Source organism: Nomascus leucogenys, unplaced genomic scaffold, assembly GCF_006542625.1.
Source record: "Nomascus leucogenys isolate Asia unplaced genomic scaffold, Asia_NLE_v1 000231F_53900_qpd_obj, whole genome shotgun sequence".
NCBI lineage: Eukaryota > Metazoa > Chordata > Mammalia > Primates > Hylobatidae > Nomascus > Nomascus leucogenys.
The window spans coordinates 2,605-14,565 of NW_022096001.1; positions in this window are offsets into that span (position 1 = coordinate 2,605).

The following is an 11,961-nucleotide window of genomic DNA, read 5'->3' on the forward strand; positions in this document are numbered from 1 at the left end:
CATAATGGTTTCTGACTTCATGGAGTTTAAGCATTTTTTCTGCTTTTGTAATTAAATTTATTGTTCTTTCCATTCAAATGAAATATTGCTGTATTATAGTTAAGTTTATTCTTCCTTTAGAGATTTAGGTAATTCCAATCCAGAAAATTCATCCTCTACTTCAAAAAACAAGACTAGAAATGGAGTGCATGCAAAGTTTTACATTATTTTTCTATATTTTATTTAAGATTTTTTTTTCTACTTATAGTAAGAAAATGAATAAGAGCAAGATATATTTTTGGCTTTCAGATAGGACTGAAAGAAATACCTAAGCAAATTTAAAAAGACCCCAAAAAGCAATACGTTTACAATTTTCATAAAATAACAACATACTATTTATTTCTCAATTGTTCTTGCTATTTAGATATATCACCTTTTTTAAGTTACCTGCTTTGGTAAATAAAGCTTTATTTCTTAAACATGCACTCAGGAGAATATATGAAAAGTGAGAGATAGTACTGTTCTCAAAATGTTACACAAAGTTCTCTCATAACCTTTATAGCAGTGAGAATTTGGCATGTGTTTTTAGCTTCCAGCTGATTGAGTTTCTCACATTTTTCTTTTATAAACATCAATTTATTTATTTACTTATTTTTAAGAACTTATGTTCTTATACAGATAAACTTTTAATGATCACAAAGTGAGATTAAGTAATAACTATTTTTTGACATTTAAGTAGGTTTTGCTTATTAAAAGTTACTCTAGCAAAGTAATGCGTGCACATAATTTAGTATGTCTAATAGTTGTACAAGGCTTTTTATAAAATCAGGCAACCCCTGTTCTGTTCTCCCTTGACTTTCAATTTTTAGAGACAATAATTTCTAGCACTTTTTGGTTTCAGTTCTCCTACCAATATATTTCTAAATTCTATGCCTATAATACTAATTCTTAATATTTTTTGAGAGTCAGTATTGTGTACTGACTTATTTCTATGAAAAATGTGGATTTTGATTATTTTGTTTTTATATATTAATCCGTTTATATAGTTTGTACATGTGCTGATGTATGTTTCATATCTTGTCATAGGTTTTTTCACTCTCAAAAATTGATATGTAGTAGTTGTACATATTTTGGGGGCATATGTGCTATTTCGATACCTGTATATAATGTATAATGATAAAATTAGGGTAATTGGGATAGCTATCACTTCAGACATTTACCTTTCTTTGTTTGTGGAACATTAAGACTCTTAGCTGTTTTTTGAAATATATAATAAATTATTAACTGTAATTCCTTACTGTAGTATTGAATATTAGACTTTATTCCTTCTGTCTAGCTGCATTTTTGTACCCCTTCACCAACTTCTCTTCAGTTTTCTTAACTTTGTATTAAATGTGGGTTGCCTTTTAAGCTAATTTTATCATTTCTATTTGGATTTTTAAATAATAATTAAATAATTTTTTAAAATTTATGCAACATTTAGAAGTTCTGGCCTCCAAAAGAATCATAAGGACTTGTTCTTTTGCTAGCATGCTTTTCACTCTTTTACAAAATAATTTAAAACAAATTTTTTTTTAAATTTGGTGTTGGCAAGTCTTGTGAGTGGTAATGCTCTATTTTGTTTTCTAGTTTTTAGATATGATAACATTTTTACAGGCCCTTTTAAGATACCTTCACCCATCAATCTCTCTCCTAGTGATCTTGTTATGGTAATCCTGGTAGACCTGATTTTTGCCACATTTCTTTATTTTGTGGGAAACATTCAGGATTATCATGGTAACTCACAGGAACTCTGTGACTAGTTCTTGGTTTGAGAAGCTTAGAAGAAAAGTTAGCTAGAAACAGATTACTCTTTTGAGAATTATGCCACCAATCTGGAAAAATTGATTGCCTTTAATAGCTCCTTATGTCTTTAATTTTCCTTTTATCTTCTAATGTATTTCAAATTAATTAGATTTCTGAAAATTTTGTCTTCCAACTCTTTTTGGGGGAGGGCAAGCTTTGCTTGAACTACTTTTAAGAATAAAACAACAAATCTCCTATGCTGTAGCTAACTAATGTGTAGTACCTCACATCATTATCATTTTCGTACTGAGAAATGTTATATGTCACTCTTAGGATTTTTCGAGAATAATATATTAACTATAGTCACCATGTTATACAATAGATCTTTTGAACTTTTCCTACTGTCTAAATGAAATTTTGCAGCATTTGACCAGCACCTCCCCAAAACTCTCTTTCCCCCAAACTTTTTCCCTTACTACCAGCCATTAGTAATCACAGTTCTACTCTCTATTTCTATGAAATCAATTTTTTCAATTCCACATATTAGTGAGATCATGCAGTAGTTGTATTTCTGTGCCTGGCTTATTTTGTGTAACATAATGTCTCTGAGATTCATCCATGTTTCTGTGAATAGAAGGATTTACTTTTTATGGCTGAATAGTATTCCATTATGTATATATACCACACTTTCTTTATCTGTTCATCTGCTGACAGATACTTAGGTTTATTCCATATCTTGACTATTGTGAATAATGTGGCAATAAACATGGGGATATAGTTATGTCATCAACATACTGATTTACTTCCCTTTGGGTATATACACAGTAGTAGGACTGATGAGTCATATGTTAGGTTTAATTTTTTGAGGAACCTCTATACTGTTTTCCATAATTGCTATACTAATTTACATCCCCACCAACAGTGTGCTAGGTTTCCCTTTTCTCTGTATGCTTGCAAACACTTAGTATCTTTTGCCTTTTTGATAATAGGTGTGTATTAGTTTGTTCTGGCATTGCTATAAAGAAATACCTGACACTGGATAATTTATAAAGAAAACAGTATTAATGGGCTCACAGGTCTGCAGGCTGTACAGAAAGTGTGATGCTAGCTTCTGTGGAGGCCTCAGGAAACTTACAATGGCTGAAGGTGAAGGGGAAGCAGGCTCATCTTACATGGCTGAAGAAGGAAGAAGGGGTGGAGGGAGGTGCCATACACTTTTAAATAACTGTAACTTGTGAGAACTTTATCACCAGAATAGTACCAAAATGGGAAATGTGCCCCAATGATCCAGTCACCTCCTACCAGGCCCCACCTTCAACATTGGGGGTTGCAATTTGACAAGATATTTGGGCAGGGACAAAAATCCAAAGCATTTTATTCCACCTCTGTCCCCTCCCAAGTCTCATGTTCTTCTCACATTGCAAAATACAATAATATCTTCTTAACAGTTTCCCAAAGTCTTAAATCATTTCAGCATTGACTCAAAAGTACATAGTCCAAAGTCTTATATGAGACAAGGCAGTGTCTTCTGCCTATGAGCCTGTAAAATCAAAAACTAGTTACTTCCAAGATACAATTTTGTTCTAAATCTCTTTTTGTTCTAAAAGGGAGCAATCAGCCAAAAGAAAGGTGCTACAGGCCCTGTACAAATCTGAAACCCAGCAGGACAGTCATTGAATCTTAAAGCTCCAATATAATCTCGCTTGACTCCATGTCTCACCTCCAGAGCACACTGGTGCAAGGGGTCTGCTCCCAAGGTCTTGGGCAGCTCCACCCCTTTGGCTCTGAAAGGCTCAGCCCCCATGGTGGCTCTCAAGGGCTGGCATTGAGTGCCTATAGCTTTTCCAGGCTGAGGGTGCAAGCTATTGGTGGATCTACCATTCTGGGGTCTATAGGATGGTGGCCCTCTTATCACAGCTCCCCTAAGCAGTGCCCCAGTGGAACCTGTATTTGGGGTCTCCAACCCCACTTTTTCCCTCTGTACTGCCCTAGTACGGGTTCCCTTTGAGGCTTTGCCCCTGCAGCAGGCTTCTGACTGGACACCAGAGCTTTTCCATATATTCTGTGAAATCTAGGTGGAGGTGCCCATAACTCAACTCTTGCACTCTGTGCACCCACAGGCTTAATACCATGTGGAAGCTGCTAAGGCTTATGACTTAAATCCTCTGAAGCAGTGGCCTGAGCTGTACCTGAACACTTTTGAGCCATGACTGAGGCTAGAGTGGCTGGGATGCAGGGAGCAGTTTCCCAAGGCTGCATAGGGCAGTGGGCCCTTGGGCCTGGCTCACAAAACCATTCTGTTCTTCTAGGCTTCTGGTCCTGTGATGGAATGGGCTGCCCCAAATGTCTCTGAAATTCCTTATAAGTCTTATTTTCATTGTCTTTACTATTAGTACTTGGATCCTTTTTGCTTATGCAAATTCTGCAGCCTGCTTAATTTTTTCCCCAGAAAATAAACTTTTCTTTTCTTACTACATGATCAGGCTACAAATTTTTCAAACTTTTAAGCTTTGCTTTTCCCTTAAATATAAGTTCCAACTTTAGGTCATTTATTTGCTCATGTATATGAGTATAGGTTTTTAGACGCAGACAGGCCACATCTTGAATACTTTGTTGCTTAGAAATTTCTTCTGTTAGATACCCTAAATCATCACTGTTGTGTTCAAACTTCCATAGATCCCTAGGGAAGAGGCACAATGAAACCAGGTTCTTTTCTAAGGCATAACAAAAGTGACTGTTACTCCAGTTCCCAATAAGTTCCTCATCTCCATCTGAGATCTTGTCAACCTGACCTTCACTGTTCATTTCACTATCAGCATTTTGGTCATAACCGTTGAACCAGTCTCTAGTAATTTCTAAAATTTCCCTCATCTTCCTGTCTCCTTCTGAGCCCTTCACACTCTTCCAACCTCTGCTCATTACCCAGTTCCAAAGTTGCGTCCACATTTTCAGGTATCTTTATATTAATACCCCACTTCTGGTTCCAATTTTCTATATTGGTCTGTTCTTGCATTGTTATGAAGAAATACCTGAAACTGAGTAGTTTATAAAGAAAAGAGGCTTAATTGGCTTACAGTTTCACAGGAATCCTAGTGACTTCTGCTCCTGGGGAGGCCTCAGGAAACTTACAATCCTGGTGGAAGGCAAAGGGGGAGCAGCTGGCTTACATTACATGGTGTAGCAGGAGCAAGGGAGAGAACAGAAAGGTGCTGCACACTTTTAAACAGTTGTATCTCATTATAACTCACTATCACCAGAACAGCACTGAGGGGATGGTGCTAAAGCGTTTACGAGCAACCACCCACATGATTCAATCACCTAACACCAGACCCCACCTCCAATACTGGGACTATAATTTGACATGAGATTTGGGCAGTGACACAGATCCAAACCATATCAATAACCAAATTAGTTGATATGAAAGAGAAGGAAAGTAATTACCTAAAAACCAGATTGATAGTACTTGTTTAATAGTTTGATGTGAAGAGTAGAAAAAAGAAGGCATAGTCTTTTCCTTAAAATTATTCTTTAGTTTGAGTTCTTCCAGAAACATATATTTACAGGTTTCCATTTGTTCATATGTGGATATATCTCCATTCATTTTGGCTTTTTGAAGCTTGTTCTTCAGTAGATTTCTTTGAAAGTGCTCACAGGAATTTTATTCCCTTAGATTTTGCATGTTGACAACACATTTTATTGCCTTTTTACTTTAAAATAATGTTGGCTGCATTTAAAATCTTTGGTTCCTGTTTTCTTTTCTTGACTATCTTAAATATGTTAGTCTGTTTTCTACTGGCATAAAGCATTACTGTTGAAAAGTCAATAAATGTTTTATTTTTTTCCCTTTTAATTGATTTAGTCTTTTTTGCCTCAATGCCTAAATTATTTTTTTCTATAAAGTTCAGTAATTCTACTAGAATACACTTTGATTTTGCCACTCTAGGAAGATTTTCCCAGATGAGTACTATGCTCTTTACATATGTAGTTATAAATTTTTTTCCTCAAGAAGATTTTCTTGAATTATAAGTATTAGTATGTGTTCTATTCCACTGCTTTGATTATTTATTTTATACATGCACATTGATCTTTGCCTATTGCATATTTTTGTCATTTCACCTTGAACACTTGGTCATTTCTTTTTAATTGTGAAAAATTGACCTCATTTTAATCTTAGAGCATTTTATGACATGTTTATTTATCTTTGTGTTTCTTTAAGTTTATTCTTCTCTTCTTAAATAGTTTTTATCTTTGTGTTTTTATTGAGTTTTCTCAAGTTGTTTGTGAGTTTTGCTAATTTTGATTTACAGTTGTACCACAATATGCATGGGGGATTGGTTCCAGGGCCTCCTGCGTATACCAACATCCATGGATACACAATTCCCACAATTGACCTTCCAGAAACTATGTTTACAAATGCTGGCCCTTTGTATTTGTGGAATTCACATCCATGAATAGTATTTTCAATTTGTGTTTGGTTGAAAAAAATCTGTGTATGTGTGAACCTGTGCAGTTCAAACCCATGTTATTCAATGGCCAATGATATGTTGTTCATTTATATATTATGCCATTTTCTTCATCTTTAGCTTGCTTTGAAATACTAGGTATCCTGGATTTAATGTGGTCAACTGAATATCACCAATATTTTCTACTAGGTTGGAAAATACATTTTTCACAATTCTATTTTCTCTTTGTCTTTAGGTAAGAGTTTGACTATGGTATCACATGATATTTAGAAAGTGGAAGTAAAATAGAACTTGTTATTCTGGGGATGTCATGATGACCAGTTGCAGTGGCTTTAGAGATCTTTTCACATACTATTTTATAGCTGTGGTAGCTGGACCCAGCAGTCTCTCACTTTTAAATTCTGTGTTCTCATTGTTCTGAGTTCTGGTATCTTCACCGACTCCAGGGTTTCAGGCTGAATTTTGTTAGTTACTATTTCTCCAGTTCTCTGACTGGAGTCTTCTAGATGTACACTGTCTAGACTTTCCCACATTGATATAAGCTCTAATTTCTATGTTAAGCCTTACGTTTCTGTAGTACCTTTAGTAGCTATGTTTTTTTAATCAAACCCAGACATATACTAGGGTACAATTTTAAATTGTTTTTATAATTATGTCTTTCCTAGAAGGCTATCTTTGTCTGTAGGGATGCTTTTCTGCATCTTGTTTTCTTTTGTTTCATAATATCTTTGTGTAGGTTTCTGTAACAGTCTAGTTTTTTTTGGTCATTATGATACCAAATTTGAACCGTGAGAAGGAAAACGTGGGTCAGAAGAGCTTTTCTAATTTATAACACTAAGGTTCCTCCTCTGGTTGTTTTTTAGAAGTGTTTAAAACTATTCCCTTGTCTTTTCTATAATGTCTTAGCTCTATAACCCTTCTTTTTTCTAGACCCCTCTTTTTTTTGGCCCTTACTTTTTCTTTGCTTCTTTTTTTCTTTACCCAATGTAGAGCTATGTCTCAAAATGAAGCTTTGCTTGTGTATTAGTTTGCTAGTGCTGCTTGAACAAATACCACAGAGTATATGGTATAAACAAAATAAATTTATTTTCTCACAATTCTGGAGGCTAGAAGTGCAAGAGCAAAGTGTGGTCATGATTGGTTTCTTCTAAGACCTCTCTTCTTGGCTTTCAATGGTTATCTTTTTCTGGTGTCTTCACACGGTTTTTCTGTAAATTGTTATCTGTGTCCTTTTTCTCTTTTTATAAAATGAATCTCAATTTGAACTTGTCATATTGGATTAGGGCCTTCCTTTACAACACCAGTTTAACTTAATTACCATTTTAAATGCCTGATCTGCAAATATAGTCACATTTTGAGGTACTGAGGGGTTAGGGTTAAGTTCATCATAAAAATTTTGGGAAGACACATTTCAGCTCATAATAGTTTGTTTGTTTTAAGAGTTTATTGGACCCAGACTGATTCAATTGCTTGTAACTTATTGTGTACTCCTTGCAATTACTCATGAATGTGCAAAGCAATTCTCCTTTCCTTTTCCCCTCTCTCTTCCCATAATAGTTTGCTTTGTTTTGAACGAGTTTATTGGGCCTGGACTGATTCAGTCTCCAGAACTTATTGTGGACTCCTTGCAGTTGCCCATGAGTGTGCAGAGCACTTCTCCCCACCCCCGCAAAAACTTCTTCCCCATCTTTGCCTCTCAGCCACCACATCCTCTGTTCCTATCTGCCTTCCTTTCTTCCTTCCTTTTCCTATTTATCCTGCATGGTGTTCTCTGAGGTTCTTTGATCATTACTTTTTGAAAATTCTTGGTTATTCTCTCTTAACTATTTCTTCTGAAATATGACGAGAAGCCTTCTTTCTCTCTCTTCCCCTTTCTAAGAGGATTTCAATTACATGAGTATTAGAACATTGACTAGTGTCCAGCTCTTGGATTCTGTCTAAAACTTTTTTTCTTCTTCTTGTAATTGACTTAGAATAATTTTTATTGATCCATCTTTAATGCAGTGATTCTTTCCTTGGCTCTGTCGAGTCTAATGATGAATTAATAGGGTGCATTCTTTATCTCTGTTTCTGTTTTCTTCAGTTCTAACACTTGTTTTGTTTATAATTTCATGTTGCTGCTAAAATTCTTCATCTGTCCATTCGTGTTAGTCACCTTTTCCACTAAAGCCTTTATCATTGGTTATAGTTATTTTAAATTCCCTGTCTGAAAGTTTCAACATCTGGGTCATAACTGTATCTGAATGCTTTCTCTCTCTCTCTATTTTATTTTTCTTAAAAATTTTAGACAAGGTCTTGCTCTGTCACTTAGGCTGGAGTGTACTGCCACAATCACTGCTCATTGCAGCCTTGACCTCTCAGGCTCAAGCAATCCTCCCACTTCAGCTTCCCGAGTAGCTGGGACTACAGGAGCACACCAACAAGGCCAGTTAATTAAAAAAATATATACATATATATGTGTATATGTATATACACATATGTACATATGTGTATATATATATATTTTTGTAGAGACAAGGTCTCCCTATGTTGCCCATGCTAGTCTCAAACTCCTGGGCTCAAGCGATCCTCCCACCTTAGCCTCCCAAAGTGTGGGGATTACAGTGTGAGCCACCATGACTGGCCTGCTTTCAATCTTGATAATTTTGTGTGTACTTGTGTGTGTGTGTGTGTGTGTATGTGTATGTGGTATGTATGTGTAGATTCTTTACAAAATTTATTTATGTTTTGTAAATTTTGGTTGAAAACTAGACATGGTGTGTAGCAGAGTAGAGAATAAAGTACACAATAATTATGCTTTGATTTGCTTACCTTTGCCTTACCTTTTCTTCTGATAGGGCTTAACGTGGAGGGTTGTGTCAGTCTTGTTCAGGATTTGAGTTGGTTTGGAGGCTTGGCTTGTTGTTGCTGAAGTTTACCTCAGTGCCTTGCTAGTTTCATGTTTTTTCATCATTACCTTATGTTTTGGGTGTTCATTGCCAGAAGGTTTTTCTTCAATATTTCTTTTCCACCCTCAGTTTTAGTCTATGCCTCATATTACTTCTTACTTAGGTCTTGCTAGTGGATTGAGGGACATTGGGTAGGTAGTCTACATTGTCCTAGCTTAGCCATAGCTTTAGTCAGATCTATGACCTTGGGTATCTGGCTGGATCTTTCACAGTTGTTTTTAACTTCTGCAAAAATGCTATCATTTCCCAGTCCTCCCTCAGAGGAAAGTTTTCTTTTTCCAAAAGTTACCTTCCCACAGCCATAAGGGATCTGCACCTGTGCCCTGGAGGCAACGTGGTTTACTGCCCTTCTTCCTGTAGGTTGAGTCTTTTGTGTCATGTGAGAGAATGACCTGGGTGGAGTTTTTGCTTGTTTCACAGTGTCAACTACTTCCCTCCCCAAGGTCTACACCGTAAGAAATGCTTTCTCTAGTTTTCTACCCTGACCCTTAATATTCCTTGTGAGCATACAGTCCACAGTGTAGTGCTAATTCTCCTTGTATCTTCAGGTCCCCGGCATTCCATATTCTTACACTAGCTAGCCCACACTTAGTCTTAAGGAACCCACTGAAAATTTCTCATATCAGCTTATGTGGTGTTTCTCATCATCCCCCTGTACTGCACTCCAGATAAACAGGTGCTTGTGACATGGTATTTTTTTTGTGTGTGGGGGGAGGGGGGCACCTGCCTTTCATTAAATTTCAGGCTAATTTATTGCTCTGTGAAATCAGCTCTTTTATAGGCTTGAGAAAAATAAAGGTAAAGTAGATTTTGTTGTTAGAATGGTGGTGACACTCATTCCAGCTTTCGATACCCTAAATAGATGCTGAAAATCAGTTTTGACATTAAAAACATTAAGTCTGACTAAGCAAGGGTGAACAGATTTGGAGATTATGATGGAGTACTATTAGGATATTATTTCAATAATCTTTATGTTGGACAATGATGGCTGAAACCAGAGAAATGGGAAAAGTATGAAAGTCTGAGGAGTTTTTATGATGTAGCATTTTAAAGTGCACTTAAGTAGGAAATATTTTAGTCTAAATCTTCTCTGATAAAGCCAGTCTTTTAAACCATACAATTTGTTTCTGAATGTTATTTTCCCATGGTAAATGAGGCAGAATATTATTTATGTCATTTCCCAAAGAATCATCTAAGTCATTTTATTTATGACTATAGGAATGTTTTAAACCATGAGATATTTTCTTACTTGCCCATTTATGAGTTTGGTTACTTCCTTAAAGAATATTAGCTGGGCGCGGTGGCTCACGCCTGTAATCCCAGCACTTTAGGAGGCTGAGGCGGGTGGATCACGAGGTCAGGAGTTCCAGACCAGCCTGGCTAATATGGTGAAACCTCGTTTCTACTAAAAATACAAAAATTAGCTGGGCGTGGTGGCATGTGCCTGTAGTCCCAGCTACTCGGGAAGCTGAGGCAGAAGAATCGCTTGAATCCGGGAGGTGGAGGTTGCAGCAAGCCGAGATCGTACCACTGCACTCCAGCCTGGGTGACACAGTGAGACTCCGTCTCAAAAAAAAAAAAAAAAAAAAAAATTAGCCAAAAGTATAGAAAATGCTTTTGCAAGGTCATATTAATGAGTATTTAAGGGATAACTACTAAAATAACAGCATTTTAGAGATGGAATAGACCTTAGGGAACTTTTAAAGTAACATTTTTACCTTTTAGAGATGAGAAAATTAAGGGGTGAAAAGATTAAGTGACTTATGGAAAATGTTGGAAAAGGATTTCTTGTAAAAAATGAGAGGGTTGGCTTAGATGACCTCTGTTAGAGAAGAAGCTTTTTGTTTTGTCTTTTAATTTTTAAGACTTAATGGCCTCTTCTCAGGCTTTATTTCATTCACTTTGCACTCTTTACTAGTTTTTACCAGATCCAGGGGACTAGATCCCATTTTTTTTTCTTTACGTGTATACCCACTTCTTTTATTTCCTGGGCCTTCTTTGTGACTGAGATCACCTGTTATCTTCTCAGTTTTGCTCTTCTTTTTATTTCTTCAAAATTGGTAAATAAATCCTTTCCTCATTAAGAATAATTTTTATAGGAGAACAGTTTGAGAATAGCAGCAATAACAAAGAATATTTTAAGCTCTCAAATATTAAAATTATGTTAACAAAAATGCCAGCATCTTTCTGAACTGGTATTGGAAGTCGTGGTGGATGTATACCTCAGTTACTCCTCAGTGTGTGATGTATTCAATCCTGCTCTTCAATTTGAGTATATTCCCTTTCTCCTTGAAGGCTCCTCTTACCGGCATGCAAAAATGCAAAAATGCTCAGGAAAAAAAATGTTCTTAAGCTGAAGTGGGTAATTTGTATTTCTTAGAAATGGCTTCTAGTAATGTCAAGTCTTTACCTCATATATGATCAATTCTTAAAAGACATATTTTCTTAACCACCAAGATCATTTTTAATGTAGGATTATCTAATTTGGGGACTTCTCTAGTGTTCCAGTTATATTGTAATGGACCCTGAACTAGAAATCAGGAATTCTGATACCCTTCTCAAGGGTTTATTTTCTATACTCTGCTGCTTCTAAATGAAATAGATCTTGCCATTTTTCGTGATGTGTGAAGACAATCTTCTTTCATTCTGTACGACTTCCTATTTGGGCATACTTGCTCTGTCTTTGCCAGTTGCTATTTTGCTTGCTCTGCTTGTATTTTTATTATTTAAATATCTATGCATGTAAAATGAGAAGCTTCAAATGAACCTGATCCCATTGAAACAAA